Raw genomic sequence first — 22,846 nt, 5'->3', positions numbered from 1 at the left:
CCTTCTTCTTCAGGGAAAAGACGAGCAGTGCTTTAAATAAAGCAGAACAAACAAGTCCATTATATATGACACGCCTCATTGCAGGCTGGGCTTATGCCGCAGTGTATATATATATATATATATATATAAATCCAACAATTGCAGTTTCCCAATTCAGAGAGAGCCAACCGAGACCCAGTGATGTGCAGCAGAATTTATTAAATGGCAGCCTGCCAGAAAAGGTTCCTTCGACGGGCAAAAATCACCCCCTATTTTAAGCCAGACGCGTTTCAAGTAAGTCTCTTCATCAGTGGCTTTATCGGAAGAAGAAGGGAAAGCGCATCTGCAGGCACTTTTGATTAAAACTTCTCCCGCCCTGTTGGGCGTGGTCACAAGGCCTTCTGGGAGAGGTAGTCCATGCCATATCTATACCACAGTGGGTCCGCGATCCCCAGTCACAATGTCCTTAAACATCTTGGTGCCACATCTTCGGGCCCCTGCCCCGCTTTACTGCTGTCATTTCTACTGTGAGCAAACCCCTTACTGCTACGGTGCATACTCATTCTCCTCCGTTAATCGGTAGCATCACCTGACGCCACCACGGATCCGCTCAAGAAGCAGTCGGCTCTTTCCAACGACCTGGGAGGGCCGTTACAATCCAACAATTGCAGTTTCCCAATTCAGAGAGAGCCAGCGGAGACCCAGTGATGTGCAGCAGAATTTATTAAATGGCAGCCTGCTAGCAAAGGTTCCTTCGACGGGCAAAAATCACCCCCTATTTTAAGCCAGACGCGTTTCAAGTAAGTCTCTTCATCAGTGGCTTTATCGGAAGACGAAGGGAAAGCGCATCTGCAGGCACTTCTGATTAAAACTTCTCCCGCCCTGTTGGGCGTGGTCACAAGGCCTTCTGGGAGAGGTAGTCCATGCCATATCTATACCACAGTGGGTCCGCGATCCCCAGTCACAATGTCCTTAAACATCTTGGTGCCACATCTTCGGGCCGCTGCCCCGCTTTACTGCTGTCATTTCTACTGTGAGCAAACCCCTTACTGCTACGGTGCATACTCATTCTCCTCCGTTAATCGGTAGCATCACCTGACGCCACCACGGACCCGCTCAAGAAGTAGTCGGCTCTTTCCAACGACCTGGGAGGGCCGTTACAATCCAACAATTGCAGTTTCCCAATTCAGAGAGAGCCAGCGGAGACCCAGTGATGTGCAGCAGAATTTATTAAATGGCAGCCTGCCAGCAAAGGTTCCTTCGACGGGCAAAAATCACCCCCTATTTTAAGCCAAACGCGTTTCAAGTAAGCCTCTTCATCAGTGGCTTTATCGGAAGACGAAGGGAAAGCGCATCTGCAGGCACTTCTGATTAAAACTTCTTCCGCCCTGTTGGGCGTGGTCACACGGCCTTCTGGGAGAGGTAGTCCATGCCATATCTATACCACAGTGGGTCCGCGATCCCCAGTCACAATGTCCTTAAACATCTTGGTGCCACATCTTCAGGCCCCTGCCCCGCATTACTGCTGTCATTTCTACTGTGAGCAAACCCCTTACTGCTACGGTGCATACTCATTCTCCTCCGTTAATCGGTAGCATCACCTGACGCCACCACGGACCCGCTCAAGAAGCAGTCGGCTCTTTCCAACGACCTGGGAGGGCCGTTACAATCCAACAATTGCAGTTTCCCAATTCAGAGAGAGCCAGCGGAGACCCAGTGATGTGCAGCAGAATTTATTAAATGGCAGCCTGCCAGCAAAGGTTCCTTCGACGGCCAAAAATCACCCCCTATTTTAAGCCAGACGCGTTTCAAGTAAGTCTCTTCATCAGTGGCTTTATCGGAAGACGAAGGGAAAGCGCATCTGCAGGCACTTCAGATTAAAACTTCTCCCGCCCTGTTGGGCGTGGTCACACGGCCTTCTGGGAGAGGTAGTCCATGCCATATCTATACCACAGTGGGTCCGCGATCCCCAGTCACAATGTCCTTAAACATCTTGGTGCCACATCTTCGGGCCCCTGCCCCGCTTTACTGCTGTCATTTCTACTGTGAGCAAACCCCTTACTGCTACGGTGCATACTCATTCTCCTCCGTTAATCGGTAGCATCACCTGACGCCACCACGGACCCGCTCAAGAAGCAGTCGGCTCTTTCCAACGACCTGGGAGGGCCGTTACAATCCAACAATTGCAGTTTCCCAATTCAGAGAGAGCCAGCGGAGACCCAGTGATGTGCAGCAGATTTTATTAAATGGCAGCCTGCCAGCAAAGGTTCCTTCGACGGGCAAAAATCACCCCCTATTTTAAGCCAAACGCTTTCCAAGTAAGTCTCTTCATCAGTGGCTTTATCGGAAGATGAAGGGAAAGCGCATCTGCAGGCACTTCTGATTAAAACTTCTCCCGCCCTGTTGGGCGTGGTCACACGGCCTTCTGGGAGAGGTAGTCCATGCCATATCTATACCACAGTGGGTCCGCGATCCCCAGTCACAATGTCCTTAAACATCTTGGTGCCACATCTTCGGGCCCCTGCCCCGCTTTACTGCTGTCATTTCTACTGTGAGCAAACCCCTTACTGCTACGGTGCATACTCATTCTCCTCCGTTAATCGGTAGCATCACCTACGCCACCACGGACCCGCTCAAGAAGCAGTCGGCTCTTTCCAACGACCTGGGAGGACCGTTACAATCCAACAATTGCAGTTTCCCAATTCAGAGAGAGCCAGCGGAGACCCAGTGATGTGCAGCAGAATTTATTAAATGGCAGCCTGCCAGCAAAGGTTCCTTCGACGGGCAAAAATCACCCCCTATTTTAAGCCAAACGCATTTCAAGTAAGTCTCTTCATCAGTGGCTTTATCGGAAGACGAAGGGAAAGCGCATCTGCAGGCACTTCTGATTAAAACTTCTTCCGCCCTGTTGGGCGTGGTCACACGGCCTTCTGGGAGAGGTAGTCCATGCCATATCTATACCACAGTGGGTCCGCGATCCCCAGTCACAATGTCCTTAAACATCTTGGTGCCACATCTTCAGGCCTCTGCCCCGCTTTACTGCTGTCATTTCTACTGTGAGCAAACCCCTTACTGCTACGGTGCATACTCATTCTCCTCCGTTAATCGGTAGCATCACCTGACGCCACCACCGACCCGCTCAAGAAGCAGTCGGCGCTTTCCAACGACCTGGGAGGGCCGTTACAATCCAACAATTGCACTTTCCCAATTCAGAGAGAGCCAGCGGAGACCCAGTGATGTGCAGCAGAATTTATTAAATGGCAGCCTGCCAGCAAAGGTTCCTTCGACGGCCAAAAATCACCCCCTATTTTAAGCCAGACGCGTTTCAAGTAAGTCTCTTCATCAGTGGCTTTATCGGAAGACGAAGGGAAAGCGCATCTGCAGGCACTTCAGATTAAAACTTCTCCCGCCCTGTTGGGCGTGGTCACACGGCCTTCTGGGAGAGGTAGTCCATGCCATATCTATACCACAGTGGGTCCGCGATCCCCAGTCACAATGTCCTTAAACATCTTGGTGCCACATCTTCGGGCCCCTGCCCCGCTTTACTGCTGTCATTTCTACTGTGAGCAAACCCCTTACTGCTACAGTGCATACTCATTCTCCTCCGTTAATCGGTAGCATCACCTGACGCCACCACGGACCCGCTCAAGAAGCAGTCGGCTCTTTCCAACGACCTGGGAGGGCCGTTACAATCCAACAATTGCAGTTTCCCAATTCAGAGAGAGCCAGCGGAGACCCAGTGATGTGTAGCAGAATTTATTAAATGGCAGCCTGCCAGCAAAGGTTCCTTCGACGGGCAAAAATCACCCCCTATTTTAAGCCAAACGCGTTTCGAGTAAGTCTCTTCATCAGTGGCTTTATCGGAAGACGAAGGGAAAGCGCATCTGCAGGCACTTCTGATTAAAACTTCTCCCGGCCTGTTGGGCGTGGTCACACGGCCTTCTGGGAGAGGTAGTCCATGCCATATCTATACCACAGTGGGTCCGCGATCCCCAGTCACAATGTCCTTAAACATCTTGGTGCCACATCTTCAGGCCCCTGCCCCGCTTTACTGCTGTCATTTCTACTGTGAGCAAACCCCTTACTGCTACGGTGCATACTCATTCTCCTCCGTTAATCGGTAGCATCACCTGACGCCACCACGGACCCGCTCAAGAAGCAGTCGGCTCTTTCCAACGACCTGGGAGGGCCGTTACAATCCAACAATTGCAGTTTCCCAATTCAGAGAGAGCCAGCGGAGACCCAGTGATGTGCAGCAGAATTTATTAAATGGCAGCCTGCCAGCAAAGGTTCCTTCGACGGCCAAAAATCACCCCCTATTTTAAGCCAGACGCGTTTCAAGTAAGTCTCTTCATCGGTGGCTTTATCGGAAGACGAAGGGAAAGCGCATCTGCAGGCACTTCTGATTAAAACTTCTCCCGCCCTGTTCGGCGTGGTCACACGGCCTTCTGGGAGAGGTAGTCCATGCCATATCTATACCACAGTGGGTCCGCGATCCCCAGTCACAATGTCCTTAAACATCTTGGTGCCACATCTTCGGGCCCCTGCCTCGCTTTACTGCTGTCGTAATGACATTTGCTGAGATCTGTGGTGCTGCTGGAGAGCTCTCGGGCCCTGGGTGCGGTATGAAGAAGGAGTGCATGGTCAACCTGAGAAAACATTTTTGTTCCCTGCGGAGACGAGGGAAGAGCCTGCTGAGCTCTGACTGTCTGATTGCCTGAGGTCCCAGAGGTAGGTGTACTTCTCGCATTGTCAGTAATGAATAAGTGGTGACTGGGTAGAGGTCTCGGCAAGACTAGATGTGACAAATTGAATTGGAGCCCCCTGCATAATGCGAACAGTCACTGCACAACGGAATATTTCTGATCCTAATATTATATTACTATATTAATACTTTAGTATTTTTAAAATTGTATTTACCTGCATTTTTTAGTTTAATTACAGTTGCAAAGTAACGGTTTTTAAAAAGTAATAGCATGCGCAGTAAAAGCATATGTTACAATGTTAAATGCGTAGTAAAAGCATGCGTTCTAATGGTAACTGCGAAATAAAAGATGCATATAAATGGTAATTCGAAGTAGTGGCCGCGTAGTAATGATAGTTTACCGTATAAGTGTCTGGATGGAGTATTTAGTAGGTGTGTGACTGAATGTACAAGTGAGTTATTAAATGTATCTTAATGAATGAGTAGTGACTAAACTGTGTGAATGTCTGTATCAGTCTATCTATTGCTGTGCAAGCTGCAGCTTTGGTTGGTGAGTAGCTACATGAGTGTCTATATGGATAATTGTTTGGTTGCGTGAGTATTTGTATGGGTCCTTGAGTGCATAAGTGGGTGGATGAGAGGTGTGTGACTCTGTGAACAGATATGTGAGTGCCTCTGTGCACAGATATGTGAGTGCTTCATTCAGTGGGTGTATGGGTTCAAGAGTACACGTGGAAACACCTGTATGAGTGGGTGAGTGTGTGTATGGGTGTGTTGGTGAGTGAATGCATATCTTAGTGCTACATGTCCAAGTAAATACATATGTAAAACACAGTGCATGTGAGAGTTGGAGTATATAAATGACTATACAAAAAAGCCAGTGATTGTGAGAGTGGCTGTATTTGATCAGTATGTACTTGTATCAGTGATTGTATAAGAGAGTAAGTATATATTAGTATTTGTATGAATAAGAAGGTTGTGTGTGTATAACTGTATAGGTGAGTAAATAGAAGTGTGATTGATTTGTTGCATGACTGACTAGGTGTTTGAGTAACTCTGGATGAGTGGTGGTGTGCGGCTGTTTGTATAGCTGTATGAGTGCCTATTATAGTGTTGTATTGATGAGTCACTGCATCTATGACTAACTGTATGGATGAATGAGATGGTGTGTGTGTAGACCTAGGAATCAGTGAATGCGTACATAGTAACTGGTATTGGTGTCTATTCTTTCAAAAATGTAGTCTGTAATTTAGAATGGGTGTATCAAAGGTTTTATTAAGATATGAAAAGGTGCATCAGATTTTCACGTGGATGATGTCATCAGTGATATAATTTGAGATGTCATCAGTGATGTCACTGACCATGTCATGAATGATATGTGATGTCATCAGCAGTGCATTGCGGGGCCGCAAGTTATAGTTAGCTCAACTAACTGTAACGGCGGAATTACAATGGTTTTGTATGAGTGAAATGTCCAACTAACTATAACGTCAATGAAACCTATGGTTTTTCCAGTGAATTTCAAAGGTTTTTTAAATTTCTAATTTGTAACTATAACGTCCCTGAAACCTATGTTTTTTTCAGTGAATTTCAATTTTAAATGCCAATTTCTAATTATAATGTTCATGAAACGTATGGTTCTTTCCGGAATGTATGTCGTTATCCCGCAGTCTTTTTCCCAGAAGGAATCACAACGTGGACGTTACAACGATCGCGTTGTGATTCCGCATACCATTACTTCGCAAGTCGGAACAACGACTTGCGGAGGGGGGCGCTGGATGTTGGAATAGTATACTTTACTATTCCAACTCCAGTCTGTGTGGACACTACGGAAGGTGTTGGATTTTAAATCCAACACCTCACCCCCCTTCCACAAGTCGTTGTTCCAGCTTGCGGAGTAATGGTATGCGGTATCACAACACGGTCGTTGTAACGGGGAAAAAGCTTAGTGAAAACAGCTGATATCCTCAGTTTTTCAGCAATAGCTTCCACAAAAAAAATTGCCACAAATGAGAGCAACAACTATAGGTAAACATATGCAGAGTAGACGTTCCAGTGCAAAAAATAACACAAAAACACCACTACCCGATATTTTCAACGAGCAGCCAAATCTGGGGTGCGATCCAAAAACAAGAATAAGCCGCATTAGCAGTAGGAATCTAACATTTGCCTTTTACTGATGTAAACCAGGTCGACTACCTACATTGTGAAAGGGACCCCAACCCAAAATCACATCTGAAGACCAACATATGTCATAGAGTTACTGATCATGCAGCTCAGACACCCATGAAGGCCACAACACCCACTGCCACCAGCCTCAGGACGTCCCCCCGGACCACCCCCCTCCCTACTACCACAGAGGCAGCGCAGAACAGGACAGCGGACCTTCCAAAAATGGCTTGGTCCCTCAGCCACACAATACTTGAATGTTGGCAGATATGGCAACCAAGTATGTGTGAAGGACGCAAGTCACCCATCAATAATAATGCACACAATACCAAGTGTAGCGGTGATGTGCTGGACAGACCTCACTATGCAGAGCACAGACCTCTACATGTGGACAAATACTGCTGGTGCTTGTAGTGTTGTGGACAATAGACGCAACCATGTTACCTCAGGCAGTGGGGAAGATCTCAGACATGTAGCTGTGTTGTCCTCCCCTGGAAGCGGAAGCGCAGTGGGCTGGTCCAACGTACGCCACTCCAGCGTAGGAGTATGAATAAATAAGCCGGAGCTCTGGGCAGGGTTCACTTGTGAACTGTGAAGGCCAACGAGTCTGCCAGAGCGGCGGGCCTTACCCTGCCATGTGGCTGCCTCTATGACCGCTGGCCTCCTCGACACAGGCCCCCTGCGAACCCAGTGGCACAGCACCACAGACTTATATCTGTACAAACTACTGCCTTCAAGCTACACTGCGGACAGCAGGCCTCACAATTCAGATGGAGTAGCGATTGCAAATGACACAGTCCAGTATGCAAGACACATTGTTCCCAGTGCGGCCCTCTCGGACCACCTATCAGCGCAGGGTGCGCACACGCTGAGTGCTTCAGGTGCCACTAACTCACTGCACCATAAGTCATCGCCACGTGGCCTTATTGAGACAGAATTCAATAGACAAAAGACATTGCTCCGAGTGCACCCCCCCGGACCACGCATCATCGCAGGGTACGTACACACTGAGCGCCAAAGATACTACTAACTCAGTGCACCATAAGTCATTGCCACATGGCCTTATTGAGGCAGAATTCAATAGACAAAAGACATTGCTCCGAGTGCCGCCCCCCCAGGACCACGCATCATCGCAGGGTAGGTACACGCTGAGTGCCAAAGGTACTACTAACTCAGTGCACCATAAGTCATCACCACGTAGCCTTAGTGAGGTAGAATTTAACAGACACAAGACATTGCTCCCAGTGCAGCGCGCCCGGACCACATATCATCACAGGGTGCCCATACGCTGGTTGCTTCAGGTGCCACTAACTCAGTGCACCACTTATCATCGCTGGATGCACACATGCTAGATTGCCAAGACTGTGCAGCTCTACTCACAGTCACGTGGCTGTGCCCCCTTGCTCACCGCTGCCTCCTGTCTACACTGCAGTCATCAGGGCTCACAAATAAAACTGAATTTTCAGTCAGTAATTACATAGTGGAGTAGGCAACTAACTACAACGTCCCTAAAACCTACATAATATCCTTTTAGTATCCTTGCTTCAAGAACTTTTTTGATATCAATTATAAGTTTATCTATTTAAGTTAGTTAGAAGATTATACTACGTGAAAACTCCTGCATTATGTCTAAATGAAATTAGTACATGCATGGTTCAGTATTGGATGTAAAACAAGTTTGTGATGATATAGAGTTACATTTCTTTGCTAGTCAAGAGGAGTGTACAGAAAATAATAGTTAGTTAAGAGTACGTGTTGAAGAAGAGATGCAAGATGGTACTGATGTGAAGTTTGAAAAAGACATAAAGTTTAAAGTCGTTTCTGGTGAAAATCCCAACTATGTTTGTATTTGTTCTCGAAGTACTCATTAAAAAATTCAAACTAAGAATGTAGATGTGTTTTTAAAAAGTGAAAAGGAAAAGAATGATAAATAGAAAGAATTTCCTGCTTATCTGTTTGTGGTAGCTCGTTTTGAGTTACGTACTGTACAATGTATTTGTAAATATTGTTACAGTAAATGAGAAGAAAACAAAATGCCAGCAAGAGACGTCCATAATGACTTAGAATTAGTTGCTATACCTCCTAAACTTACAGATTTTAAAAAAATATTTATTTTTATTAAACAATTCGACCAATTCACAGCAAAATAAATACAAGCAGGCTGTTACTCCCATCACAGAGAAAAATCACATTTTCAAAATAGTTCACCAATATTACATGAGACAAATCAAGGGGTACCAAGAGCATCCGAATCCCTCTGACAGCTTGGTGGGAGACAGATGGTTACTCTATATCGGTTCCACGTTCCCCAGATTTTGCTCCACTTCCCAGAGTTCCCCTCGCTATGAAGACCAACTTTCTCTGTACATACACCAGTCCAGATCTTTCTTCCATTTCCCCACCCGAGGTGGTTGACCGGCTCCCCACAATGGTGCGATATTACGTTTCGCTGTCATGAATGCAAGAGTAGCCCAACGTGTGGTGTAAGAATTAAGATCTGAGGGCTCACAGACATTCAATATCCATCTTCGAGCCTCCAGCTGCAGATCCACCCCCAACACGTACCGCAATATGCAATGGATGTCTGCCCAATACCGTTCTATCTATTGACAGTTCCACAATATGTGCATGAACGTTCCCACCTCCCCACACCCCCATCTGCACTCATTGCTCTCCGTCCTTCCCATACAAACCAGTCCCGGACCAGTAACATAAACCCTGTGCAAGATTTTGAGCTGCACTAGCCTCAGCCTGGCTGGGATTGCAACCACTCTTGGGGAGGAGATCGCCTTCTGCCAGTCTTCAACGTCTAGTTTTAGACCGTCGCCGGTCCACTTCCTTCTTAGTGCCAACAATGGATCCTCCATATTATTGATCAGCTTCTTATATATTAGAGATATGTTTTTTTTTTTTTTTTTTTTTTTTTTTAAATAAAGTATTGCAAGGGTAGAGATATGTTTTTTTCAGGGAGATGCCCGTCGAGCACCCTATCCTCAAGGGGGGAGGCTTCCGGGAGAGACGAGTCACTGGGCACCTGAGTTAATAATGCATGGCGGATTTGTAGGTAACGAAAATGTTCAGTGTCTGCCAATTTATATTGAGCTTGCAGTTTCAAGAACAAATGTATCGTATCCTCACCCCAGATGTCCTTGATCCGGGATATTCCTATGAGGTCCCATTTATCGAACCCCTTGGACTTCCAGATGTTACCCAGTCTCTCTGAACTCCACAGTGGCGTGGCAAGCGTAAGCTTATTCTCCCATTGCAGGTGCTTGGTAGCCGCATACCATACTTGTACGGCATGTGCGGTAGGCCCAGTCAACGGGTATCTACGAGGCTTCACGTACAGCGCTCTAGTATAGTCCCCCCAGGGAGTAACCACCTGTCAATGGCATAACCGGGGTCATCTGGCTGCCCAAAGATCCCATGATTGATTGCTGCTAATTGAGACGCCCAGTAGTACTTATTTAAGTCTGGCAGACTAATTCCCCCATCATACCAGTTTAGGGTCAGTTTGGAGAATGCGATACGTGGCCTGCCTTCCCATAAGAGCTGCCTCTGGAGACTCTCAATTTCTTTAAAATAGGACACGGGAACCGGGTCCATCGTGTTATGAAGCACATATAGAAAGCGTGGGAGTGCCATCATTTTGAAGAGATCAAAGGTTGTCCAGTGATTCGCACTCCTTCTGTTGTGTAGAAAATTAATACTGGTTGAACAAGTAGGTGGTGTAGTCGGTTTACCCTCCTGAGTATGAGGGCAAAGAAGTAGATTGTCATGAAATGCCAACCTCTGACTCAAAGGTGCATAACCCTCGTGCTCTCAATAACAAATGTGTGTCACTTTAAATAATTTGATTCCAAATGTCTTTATTTACATATATTTACTTTTGTTCACTTGCAATTATCCTTTAATTTGTCTGTTATTCCATCATAACATTCATCTTCAATATGTGAATAATTCACCTATGCCCAATGCATTTCAGGCTGATAGCCCTTCTTCAGGGGATATGTATCTGCAACATAGAGGAAAAAGATTCGGTTCACAACAAAATCATAGTATCAAAGTCTGTTCTCCATTATCTAATGTGAGCATAATTGCATGCTTTCATATGACAGGAAATTGACATGACATTGTGGTGCCTGATAACATCAGAGAGCAGTGATGATTCAGTCTGCAATACCATATCATCTCAATCAGCGGGGTGATCAAGTGATGGCCAAGCTAAAAAAGTGGCTTTAGTAATATGGCATTATCCATTGTGCATAGTGAGTAAGAGATCACAAGATACCTAAAATGTGTGTAAGGATAGTGCACTCGAGGAATCACAGATGGAGTGGTGATCGTGCGGACCCCGTGGTCATAGTGCAATTGTAAAAAGTAGAGGCGCACGGTACGAGCCTGTTACTAACTTACGGTCTCATGTAAAATTCCGAAAAGAACTCAATCGGTGTATGAGCTGTCAATAGAAAATGGAGCGGTGGTTACCGTGCGACTCTACTTTTTACAATTGCACTTTGCCACTTGATTCAAGCTAGCCTGGCTGATGACGGCTGATTATCCAGAAAACGGCCCCAGGATGCTTGTTTCCGATCCAGAGAAGACATGGCTTGGAAGTTCAGGCTGGACTGTTCCTATGAGGCACAGGGTCAGATTGATTTGCATATGGCCATGTCTGAACTGGGGTGGCGGAGTGAGCTAAAGAATGATGATGGATTAAACCCAGATCAGTTAACTGGGGGTGAGTGCTTGCAATGTTCAACACTCCATTTATCATCCCCTTTAGTTTTGTTTTGTTCGCCCTAAGTTGGCAGGTTATGCCCAGACGTGGGTCCCTTGTTCACTTTGCCACTGGATTCAAGCTAGCCTGGCTGGTGACGGCTGAGTAGTCAGAGGATGTCCCAGGATGCTTGTTTCCGGTCCAGGGAAGACATGGCTTGGCAGTTCGGGCTGGACTGTTCCCGTGAGGTACAGGGTCAGACTGATTTGCATATGGCCATGTCTGAACTGGGGTGGCGGAGTGAGCTAAAGAATGATGATGGATTAAACCCAGATCAGTTGACTGGGGGTGAGTGCTTGCAATGATCATCCCCTTTGGTTTTGCTCTGTTCGCCCCAAGAGTTAGTACATGTCACGAAAGTCCAAAAGGCTACATTATATCTAGTGCAAAACAATATTTACTTTAAAATTGTAAATGTAGAAGAAGAAGAAATGACTTCAGAAGATGAAACACATATTTCAAGTGGGCAAATAGAAAAAGTGGACAATTCAAATAAAGAAGAAATTTATGAACACTATACTATACATCCTCTACATTCAAAAGAACTGATAGGAGATACTATTGAATTGTTCCAGATGAAAAAAGCAAAAGGAACTCCCATGAGTGTGTGGGAAACAAGTTTGGAAGCTCGTTGTTTTCCACAGCTGTTCCCTACTGGAAATGGTGTACGATATGATGAACGACCAGTTCAGATTCTACCTTCAGAATACCGTACTTTACAACTGTACTTAGAAGAACCAAGATTTCCTCAGTGTATTTCATAAATGTTTCGTCTTTTGTTCCATACACCTACACTGCGGTCAGAAGAGCTCACAATTTAAATTAAGACATGTTTTATTTATTACAGAAAGAATTGTACTCTATGTCCACAAACTTTGTCAAGAGGAAGTGACTAAAAACATTCCTCGATGTCTGTGCTGACTACTGCACCCGAGAGGTGGAGAACGTTACGATGCCAGATGTGTTGTGGCAAAGATCGTACTTGCACCTTTCTTTGTAGCTGGATGAAGTTACCAATACATTATCAATGAAATTACAAATACGTCTGTGGAGTGGTCACTACAACCCTTTATGATACAATATTTTGTGTATACACATCTGCTATCCTACCTCAGTGTACCACAAGTTAGGAACCCTTTAAGATAGAATCTTTTCTGTATTATTTCATATCTGGTGCTCGTACCTTAGCGCCGCACAAATCATTGACCCTTAATTATTGAATCTCTGTGTCTGATCCAATGATTACTGTTGTACTTGTTGCCAGCACCAACCATTCCCGGAGGGTTGGCTTACAATCACTACACGCATCCACCACAGACGTCACTGGACATGTGACCCTGGTAATAAAAAGGAGTCGAGCGCACATGCCCGTACCCATTTCTACTATCTATCTGTGTCCATGTGTTCATTATGTATGCAACATGCTGCCCCTGGGCCCTACCACATTACATAGTGCTCTGGACAGCGTACCTTTGACAGTGAGGGAAAACTGTAGTTATGTAACTTTGTCTCGGTCATTGTACAAGTATGTACGTAGAGACTGCATCATTAAAATACTGCAAGGAGAGTGTATAGTGAATTTATAAGTGCGTGAGGATCGTCGGAGTGATTGTATAAGTACATATGTTGGCGCAGCCTAACTCCGACAACGAGCTTGTCTCTAATTGTCTGCCCTCCATGTTCCAAAAACTCAAACTTCAACTTTCCATGGCCCTGTATTGCTACAGCTGCAACACTCCACTGCATGTGCAATAAACATTCATATCTACACAGATATGTCATGTCCACCATCTTTCATGTGTGGAAGTATGGATGAATGTAGGGTCAGTGTTTCCCCGTACCTTCCATGTTGTGGGACTTGGCTCACAGAGTGACACTTTGTCTTTTGCAACCCGGGTGACACCAGCACTCCAACACGGACACCCGCATCCAGTGTCAGATTTTTTTAAGCTTTCTATAGCCCAAAGTCAACCAAAAAGTAGCCCAAAATAGCCCAATATTGCTACTTTAAGGAAGGAGGAGAAGGGAGAGAGTCAAGCAGGCGGTGAATGCATTGGAATTGATATTGTAGCAGGCTGCCAAGTAAATATTTGTGTAATAAAGCGCTTTAACATACTACTTTGCTGGAGCGCTGTATATATATTTATAATCTGGCAACTAGCACAAACCAAACTTTTACCGCACAACCGGGAAAAATATAGCCCAACTGCTACTTTAAGGAAGAAGGGGCTGGGACAGCGTCAAGCAGGTGATGAATGCATTGGAATTGATGTTGCAGCAGGCTGCCAAGTAAATCTTTGTCTAGTAAAGCGCTTTGACATACTACTTTGCTGGAGTTACACCGCCACGGTGATGGCCTGTCACGGTGGTCCGGACACCTCATGTTTTGTGTGCTCTGCCACACCGCAGTGTAGGCCTGAGCCCAACAACGAGGACCTACCTCCATGTGCATGGCCTCACTTGTCACTGAGTTAGCGGCACCGCAAGCACTGAGCGGGTGTACAACCTGCGATGATGGTAGGTGCACTAGCATGTCCTCTGCCACGGCAATATCAAGACTCAGTACCAAATGTGAGACCTGTTAGCTTTCAGAACAGAGCTGCATGATGTGGAGGGTGCCCTGACTGCGAAAAGGTGAGCAGTGAGGCCTTGGTGCGCAGTGTCGGGCAGATAACTCTGGGTGGCGGGAGTGGATGGGGTACAGCAGCCTGGATGCAGAAAGACGGCAGAGCAATTTAGGCTTACACAGTCGTATATACTCTGCCATTACTAATTCTGTACTATCTTTCAGATGTGGGAGCTTGAGAGTTTCACTAGGTCCCAGCACGTGGTTGGAGACAGAGTGGTGGCGTAAAGGTAAGCTGTGACGGTTTTGTACAAAGTGTGGGCACTCAGTGTCCCTCCTCAACTCTTCCTTTCTCTCCCTCATACTCTTTCTATCTCCCTCTTCCTCTTACACTGTGTCTCTTTCTCTCTCTCTTCCTCTCTCTTTCTCTTCCTCTCTCTCTCTGTCACACACTCTTCCTCTGTTTCTCTGTTCCTCTTTCTCACACTCTTTCCCTCTTTCTCTCTCTCTTCCTCTCTCTCACTGTTTCTCTCCATCTTTCTTATCTCTCTCTGTCTTTCTGTCACTTTCTTTCTTTTTCTCTCTCTCTCTCTTCCTCTCACTCTTTCTCTCTGTTTTCTGCTCACTCTTTGTTTCTCCCACTCTCTCTTCCTCTCTCCTTTGATGGACGCATGACACACAATCATACCTTGCTTTTTATGTAACGGCTGTGAATCACGAATCAACGTTGACCCCCCCCACACCACCAGAGCTGAATGCGCGTACAATCTGCGATGAAGCGTGGCCATCCTCAACGCATGAGAAAGTTGTTTTGGCACATGGTGGACCCTCTTACACACACACCGGTAGCGGAGGGTGAGTAGAGAGACTTCTTTCCGCAGCAGCGGGCAGTTACCTCTGGGCGGTGGGAGTGGATAGTGTGCAGCAGTCTGGGCGCACAAGAGGGTACAGACACCTCTGAGCAGTAGGAGTGGATGGGGAGCAGTAGCCTCATGGCGCATTGGCGAAAAAGAGAATTACGCATGTGCAGTTGTATGTACTCTGCAATTACTAATTCTATACTATCTTTCAGATCACTAAACTTGAGGGTGTGCTATGTCCCGGCACATGGTTGGAGACACACCGGTGGCACAAACGTGAGCTGCAAAGATTTTCTCCACTTTAACAATACTGTCACCGGTATCCTTGACTAATTGGCCCGCCTAAACTTAAATACCAAAGAAACACCCCATCCAACTCTTGGTTTAATACCGAGCTTAATAACGAAAGACGGTCACTCAGATTGTCGTAAAGAACCTGGAGACATCATCCGTCTCTCTCCCATCTTGTACTCCTCAGACGTGCTAGATCCACGTACAAAAAAACACATCTTCAAGGAAAAGGCATCCTTCTTCCGCACTCAACTTGATCGTGCTAAAAACAGACCTAGGGAACTCTTCAAAATCATTCAAAACCAAACTTCCCCCGCACCTTCAATTCTGATTGCCTCCTCAGCCAGATGTGAAGAAATTGCCTACTTCTTCTCGGAAAAGATAGCCAAAATTGATCAATCCTTACTTCCCACGAAGCTCCCCTATAACTCCCAGTGCAATCCTGTCCTCACCTCTAATGCCTTCTCCACATCCCCTCGACCAGTTGACCCCTTCTCTCTATCGCCCACTATTCAACCGCTCCCCAGCGACTCTCCTCACCTGCCTACTTCCTCACCCACCCCAACCACTCCCCACACCTATCCTCTACCACATCTCCGGAATCCAACTCCCCTAACTCACAACTAAAGAACAATGCCTCCTTGCTCAACTTCCTCCCCATGACTGAACTTGAAGTCCTTAAAATAATTGGTAATCTGAAACCGTCCTCCCACACAAAAGACCCCTTACCATCTAACCTTGTCCCTGCCCTTAAGCATATCATCGCCCCATACTGGACCACAATCATCAACACCTCTCTCTCCACTGGCTGTGTCCCCACCTCCCTTCAACTTGGACAAATCTCTCCCATAATCAAGAACCTCAAAGCTGACCCCAATGACCTAAACAATCTCCACTCCATCACTAACCTCCCCCTTCTTGAAAAATGCGTCCTACTACAACTAGATAAACACATCGAAAACTTCAACCTACTCGACCCCTTTCAATCAGGCTTCAGGAAAGGCAGAAGCACCGAAACAGCAATACTCAATGTCATTGATGACATCCACCACTCACTTGATAAGGGCGTGACCTGCCTCCTTATCCTCCTTGATCTCTCTGCTGCGTTCTATACAGTCAACCATTCAGCCTCTACTTAATGGGCTTAGGACCCGCTTTGGCCTTATTTGCACTACCTACAAATGGTTTGTCTCCTACCTACAACATCGAACTCAGCAAATCAAAATTCAAAACTGTCTTTCTAACCCCACTCCTGTCTCCCTTGGAGTCCCCCAAGGATCTATTCTCTCTCCCTCCCTCTTTAACCTCTTTAGGGAACCCCTCACTGTCATTCTTAAACAAGCAGGCATCAGCTACCACCTCTATGCCGATGACACCCAAATATATTACAAGATCAAAAATCACGCTGACATCCTACACCTGAACAACACCCTCACCAAGAAGGAAACCTGGCTCCATTCTAATCATCTAAAACTTAACCCTAACAAAACTGAAATCATTCTCTTCTCCCCTAAAAATAACCCTCCTCCCGTTCAATCCTGGATCTCTGACCTTTACCCACTCAACTGCTCACTCACCCTGTCAACTCCATCAAATCTCTCCTCAATAAAATCAAACCCTTTCTACCTACCGATGACTTTAAACGTGTAGTTCAATCACTTGTCCTTTCATGTATTGATTATGGTAACGCCTCCTCAACGGAATCCCCAAGGTCCACTTTGCTCCAATCAAAGCTGTGCTCAACCTTGCAGCCAGGCTCATCACAGACTGCAAACACTTCGATCATATCTCCCCAGCTCTCAAATCTCTTAAATGGCTCCCTATTGAAGGTAGATCTCCCTACAAAACTGCCTGCATCACTCATAAAGTCCTCCTCCAAAACACTCCAGAGTACCTCTCCAAGAAACTCCTGATGCAGGCACCACACGACCTCTGAGAAGCACCAACACCCTCCTTCTAATCCCACCACTGCATAAAAAGAAATCCACACAATCACGCTCCTTCTCTGGTAATGCCCTATCATCTGGAATGCCCTCCCAAAAAGCCTGCGTTGTAACCCTTCCTATTTCAGCTTCAAAAATGACCTAAAAATTCACCTCCTCAATCATTACTGGGGATCATAACCTGGGACCTGCACTTAATCTCCAATTTCACCATTTTAATTAATGTCAGTAATATTTATCCTTTTCCAGAACTTCCTCTTACAAACTACTTAATGTGTACAGTTCTTGCCCCTAATAATCTATTTGATTTGTATATCTCGCACTTTGTTTTCATTATTCTTTCATCTACTTGCAGGGCATGTTTTGCAAAATTAATATTGGGGGTCATAACCTGTGACCTGCACCTGTTTCTCCAAATCATCATGTTATATTTGTTCTGTCACTATTTGTCCTTTTTCCGAACATCATCTTCCTAAATTACTTGAAGTGTATAGCTTTTGCACCTTATATATCTATTCTTGATTTGTATACTTTACATGTTGTTTTCACTATCTTTTTATCTACGTGTATGTCATGTTTACCTCATATTATCTTCTAATGTAAAGCGCTCTGATACCTCTTGGGTCTAGCCAGCGCTATATAAAACTTTTAAAATAAAATAAAAATAAAAAGTGTCAACACTCCCTCTCCATCTCTTCCTTTCTCTCTCTCACACTTTCTCTCTTTCTCTGTCACTTCCTCTCTCTCTCATTCTTTCTTTCTCACTTCCTCTCTCTCACTCTTTCTCTCTCCCTCTCTCTCCCCCTTTATCTCTCTCTCACACTGTTTCTCTCTTCCTTGTATCTTACTCTTTATCTCTCACTCTTTCTCTCTTTGTCTTCTTCTCTCTCTCTCTCTCTCTCCCCCTCTTTCTTTCTTTGTCTGTCTTCCTCTCTCTCACTCTTCCTCTCTTCCTCTCTCACTCTTTCTCTCTCTTTCTTTCTCTCTCTCTCACACTGTTTCTCTATTTCTTGTATTTCACTCTTTCTCTCTCTTTCTCGGTCTTCCTCTCTCTCACTCTGTTTCTCTCTTCCTTGTATCTCACTCTTTCTCTCTTCCTCTCTCTCACTCTTCCTCTCTCTCACTCTTTCTCTCTCTGCCTTCCTCTCTCTCACACTGTTTCTCTCTTCCTTGTATCTTACTCTTTCTCTCTCTCACTCTTTCTCTCATTCTCTGTCTTCCTCTCTCATTCTTTCTCTCTTTCTCTCTCTCACTCTTTCTCTCTCTCTCTCTTCCTCTCTCTCACACTGTTTCTATCTTTCTGTCTTCCTTGTATCTCACGTTATCTCTTTCTCTCTCTCACTCTTTCTCTCTCTTCCTCTCTCTCTCATTCTTTCTTTCTCTCTCTCTCACTCTTCCTCTCTCTCACTCTTTCTCTCTTTCTCTATCTCCTTAGCTGGATGCATGACACACCATCTTATCTTTCTTTTTGTCTTGCAGGCTGTGATTCACAAATGGTCCAGCGATGACATGCCATGGCTGTACATAGTTTTATTTGTTGTTGTTTTGTTTTAATAAAATGTTTGTTTTTATTTGTTGTTGTTTTGTTTTAATAAAATGTTTTATTTGTAATTCTATACATGATTAAGATTCTTATTTGTCCAACCTCACAAGCATCTTCTTATTAATGGTTCGCAGAGGGACACTTCCGGGCCCAAGAAGGTTGTTGGGGATATGCTGGTGATGTGGGAAGAGGGTGCGTTACCTGCTAATGTGGGGAGACGCAGTGTGAAAGGGGTATCTCTGACAGAAAGAGCCCCGGTATGTTTTCAGAAATGCCTTGGACAGATGCCAGATGACGGACTGAATCACAAAATTGCCTTTCAATGCTCATATAGTGTGACTTATGAAGAGTTCGAACCCAGGCTCGCAGAGGGACAACTGCGGCCCGTGCACTCGACTCACAGAGGCAGAAGTACGGGCCATCCGCTCCCAAAGGAACAGCAGCATAGTAGCTCGCAGACGTAGAGGCACAGCAGCGTACTAGCTCGCAAAGGTAGAGAGCTGCGTACTGACGGACTGGCTTCTAAAGGCATAGCTGCGAAGTGGTGATGTTGGGCACAGGGAGCGTGAAAGGGTTATCTTCCTACTGGTGTCCTGGAATGGAAGTCGTGCAGCCTGGCGCTCACCTGTTTCTCCTTTATTGTTAATAAATCTTAAGCCTTCACTGCGTCCATATCATCATTACACAGAGCTCCGCTATATTAAATTGCCCCCGGGACCTATCTTCTATATTTTCACTCGATGCGAGACACAAGATGGCTGCTAACACTTCCTGGTTTGAAGTGTTAGCAGCCAATCAGAGGTGAGATCATGCTGGGGAGTTAGGCACTGACCAGATATATATATATATATATATATATATATATATATATATATATATATATATATATATATATATATTCTTTAATATCTCAAAAACTGCTGAATGGATTTACACCATTTCTACAAAAGTGCGCTTTCTGGACTAAGACCTTTCTCCCTGCCAAATTGGGAGTATTTCCTTTCAGCAGTTTGACCTGTAGCCTTGTCTAAAGTTTCCTATGGAAAATGCATTGTGAAAACACGTTTTGGGGCCCCCTTTTTTCTCAGCCCCCCCCTTGACCAATGACCCCAAAACTTTAAAGATAGGAGTTCATCAAAAAAGAGAAACTTTTTGGAAACGTTCGTAAACATTCGTCAAACGACGCGAAACTTATAAGCACATGGAGGGCTCCAGGAGAGGGGCCGCGCAACACCCTTCCCAACATGAGTAAAGCCTTGGGACTGCGGAGACCCCAGTGAGCCCCCAAAGCCCCAGCGAGCCCCCGCTATTTTATTTTTATATTCCCTCGAGACCTAGCCCACCCCGGGGTCTCATTAAAATAAAACGCAGGAACCCGCGACCCCAGTGCTAATTGCTCCAAATTTTGTTTTTAAATAAAAATGCTTTCTTTGGCCCTAGGGGTCCTTCTGAGACCCCCTAAGCATGCCTATGGGGTCAGGGTGTTTCTACCCTACCACCTTCTCTTGTTTTATACCTTTGTTTCTCTGTTTTCTGGTGACTCGCTTCTGCCGAGTCACAAGATGGCTGCCAACACTTCCAGGTTTGGAGTGTTGCTAGCCAATCACAGTGAAGCTTGTGCACGGGACTTAGGCTCGCCCAGATATCAAAACTTTTATTTTTCTATTTTCTCAGGAACTACTGAACGGATTTACACCATTTAAAAAAAGGTCGCTTTCTGATCCAAGCACTACTTTTTGACAAATTTGGGGTAATTTCATTCAGTAGTTTCGGCTGTAGCCTTGCAAAAAGTTTCCTATGGGAAATTGATTTTTTCACTCTTATTTTTTGAATTTCTCTAAAACTACTGAACGAATTAACACCATTTAAAAAAAGGTCGCTTTCTGAACGAAGCTCTACCTTTCTGCCAAATTCGGGGTAATTTCGTTGAACAGTTCCGGCAGTAGCTCGTCGCAAAATTTCCTATGGAAAATTTAAATGGGGAAAATGCGTTTTAGGACCCCCTTTTTTCTCAGCCCCCGCTTGACGAATCACCCCCCAAACGTTCAGGATAGGAGCTGACCTGGATAGACATTTTTTGGGAGAATTTCGCGACGATTTGTCAAACAACGCCAAAGGTATTAGCAAATGAAAAAATGCTTCTCCTATGGAAACTAGGTTGCAACTACAACTACCTACTGGCAACTGCCAGTAGGTTAATTTTTTTTTTATATATATATATATATATATATATATATATATATATATATATATATATATATATATATATTCCAAGGATTTTCCAATATCTTTGCAAGTTCACGAGGCTGCAGAAACGGATACGGACCCTGAGTAAGTGCAAAAATAAGTTTTTATTGTTGGTGCTTCAGATCGCCATGACGCGTTTCGCGCTTCCCAGAGCGCTTGATCACATCTATTCTCCCAAACCTTCTTCTGATTAAGGAACTTGCACTCGTTGTTATGGGAGTTTCTCCTGATTATTACATCATTTGCATCAGACACATGCTAGGGCACAAGAGGGACGCGTTTCGGCAGTCACGCTGCCTTTCTCGAATAAGAGTATCATTAACATATGGAACAACCTCACAGAGTGGAAAGATAAGGTGCTACTGGAATGGGAAGAATATTACTTCTTGAAAAAAGATTTCCCCAAACTTCCCATGCTTTACCTCCTCCCCAAGATCCACAAGGACGTTACCAATCCCCTCGGGCGGCCCATAGTTTCATCCAGAGGGAGTGCCTTGGAGAACGTATCTAGATACGTAGACCATTTCTTAAAAGATCAGGTGGTTCTCGTTACCTCGTATGTGAGAGATACAAAGGACTTTCTCACAAAAATAGAAGGGGGTGGTCTGGCAAGAAGAGTTTATACTTATCGCCATGGATGTCAGCTCTCTATATACCATCATTGAACATGAGGTAGGGATTCTAGCATGCAAAAAATACCTATCCAAAAGAGCCATAAAATACCTTGAATATACTGACATGATCATTGCCATGATTAGGTTCTGCCTCAACAACAATTTATTTTTCTTCAATGGCAACATATACAGACAAACCTTGTTCCTAGGGGCATGGGAGGAGGAGCTCAGATAAGACACAAACAAAGTTGTTCTATGGCTAAGGTATATAGACGACCTCTTCGGGATTTGGAGGGGTACGGTTACCGAAGCCGAAGACTTTATACACAAACTGAATAACACTAACCGTAATCCAGTACTGACCAGCAACTTCAGCCACAGTACAGTTGAATTCCTGGACATCAAAGTAGAAATTGTTAATAACACCCTACACACTAGTTTGTTCAGGAAAGCCACTTCAAGCAATAGTCTGCTCCATGCTTTGAGCAGTCATCCTGACTGGCTGAAGTGGAGTATCCCTTATGGGGAACTCCTAAGAGCTAAGCGCAATTGTAGCTCAGAGGTGTCTATCCAAGGAACAAGATACCATGCTTACCAGATTTGCGGAGAGAGGTTATCCAGGATGGGTCCTACGTAGGGCAACGTAGAAGGTCAAAAACATCTGTAGATCGACCATCCTGAAAACCAGTGACAACATAGATGAAACCGACAACACTACCAGGGTCATTCTGACATCAAACACAAACTCAAACTCAAAAAACTGCTTTATTCGATTTTGTTCCTTAAAAACCATAAAAGCACAATAAAAAGAATAAAAAGTGACAAGCACATTTACATAAACATTAGTATTGTTCATCATTATACTTTTTATACCAAATACGTTAGTATGATAAGAAGCAGCTCATATTATTCATACAAGAATCTTAGACTCAGTCAATAAATAGGAAACATTAATGCATGGTATTCCTATGTCTAATAATAGCTTTTCAAAATGACGACATAGCCAACATAATCAATTCGTTCTCTACAGCATTTGAAGCCTCAAGAGTGATATTCTACATTGTCTAAGTCCCCACTTCTTTAAGATAGGTATTAAAAACCTTCTCCTAGGTAAATCATAAAATTTACAAAAAAACATGCAATGTAACA

At 44.9% G+C, this 22,846-nt stretch overlaps 1 protein-coding gene across 1 annotated transcript in view; it reads right to left on the bottom strand.

The window, feature by feature from the left end:
- THG1L (tRNA-histidine guanylyltransferase 1 like) overlaps nt 1-22,374 on the bottom strand; it is a 170,237-nt gene extending 147,863 nt beyond the window's left edge. Inside the window, exon 1 of the mRNA XM_078653721.1 lies at nt 22,293-22,374. The gene's annotated coding sequence lies outside the window, so the exon portion shown is untranslated. The remainder of the gene's footprint in view (nt 1-22,292) is intronic.
- Between the last annotated feature and the right edge of the window lie 472 nt (nt 22,375-22,846).

The sequence above is a fragment of the Lissotriton helveticus genome, chromosome 7, assembly GCF_964261635.1.
Source record: "Lissotriton helveticus chromosome 7, aLisHel1.1, whole genome shotgun sequence".
In the NCBI taxonomy this organism is placed as follows: Eukaryota; Metazoa; Chordata; class Amphibia; order Caudata; family Salamandridae; genus Lissotriton; species Lissotriton helveticus.
Note: the sequence above shows the minus strand (reverse complement) of the source record. Positions and strands in the feature narration are given on the sequence as shown.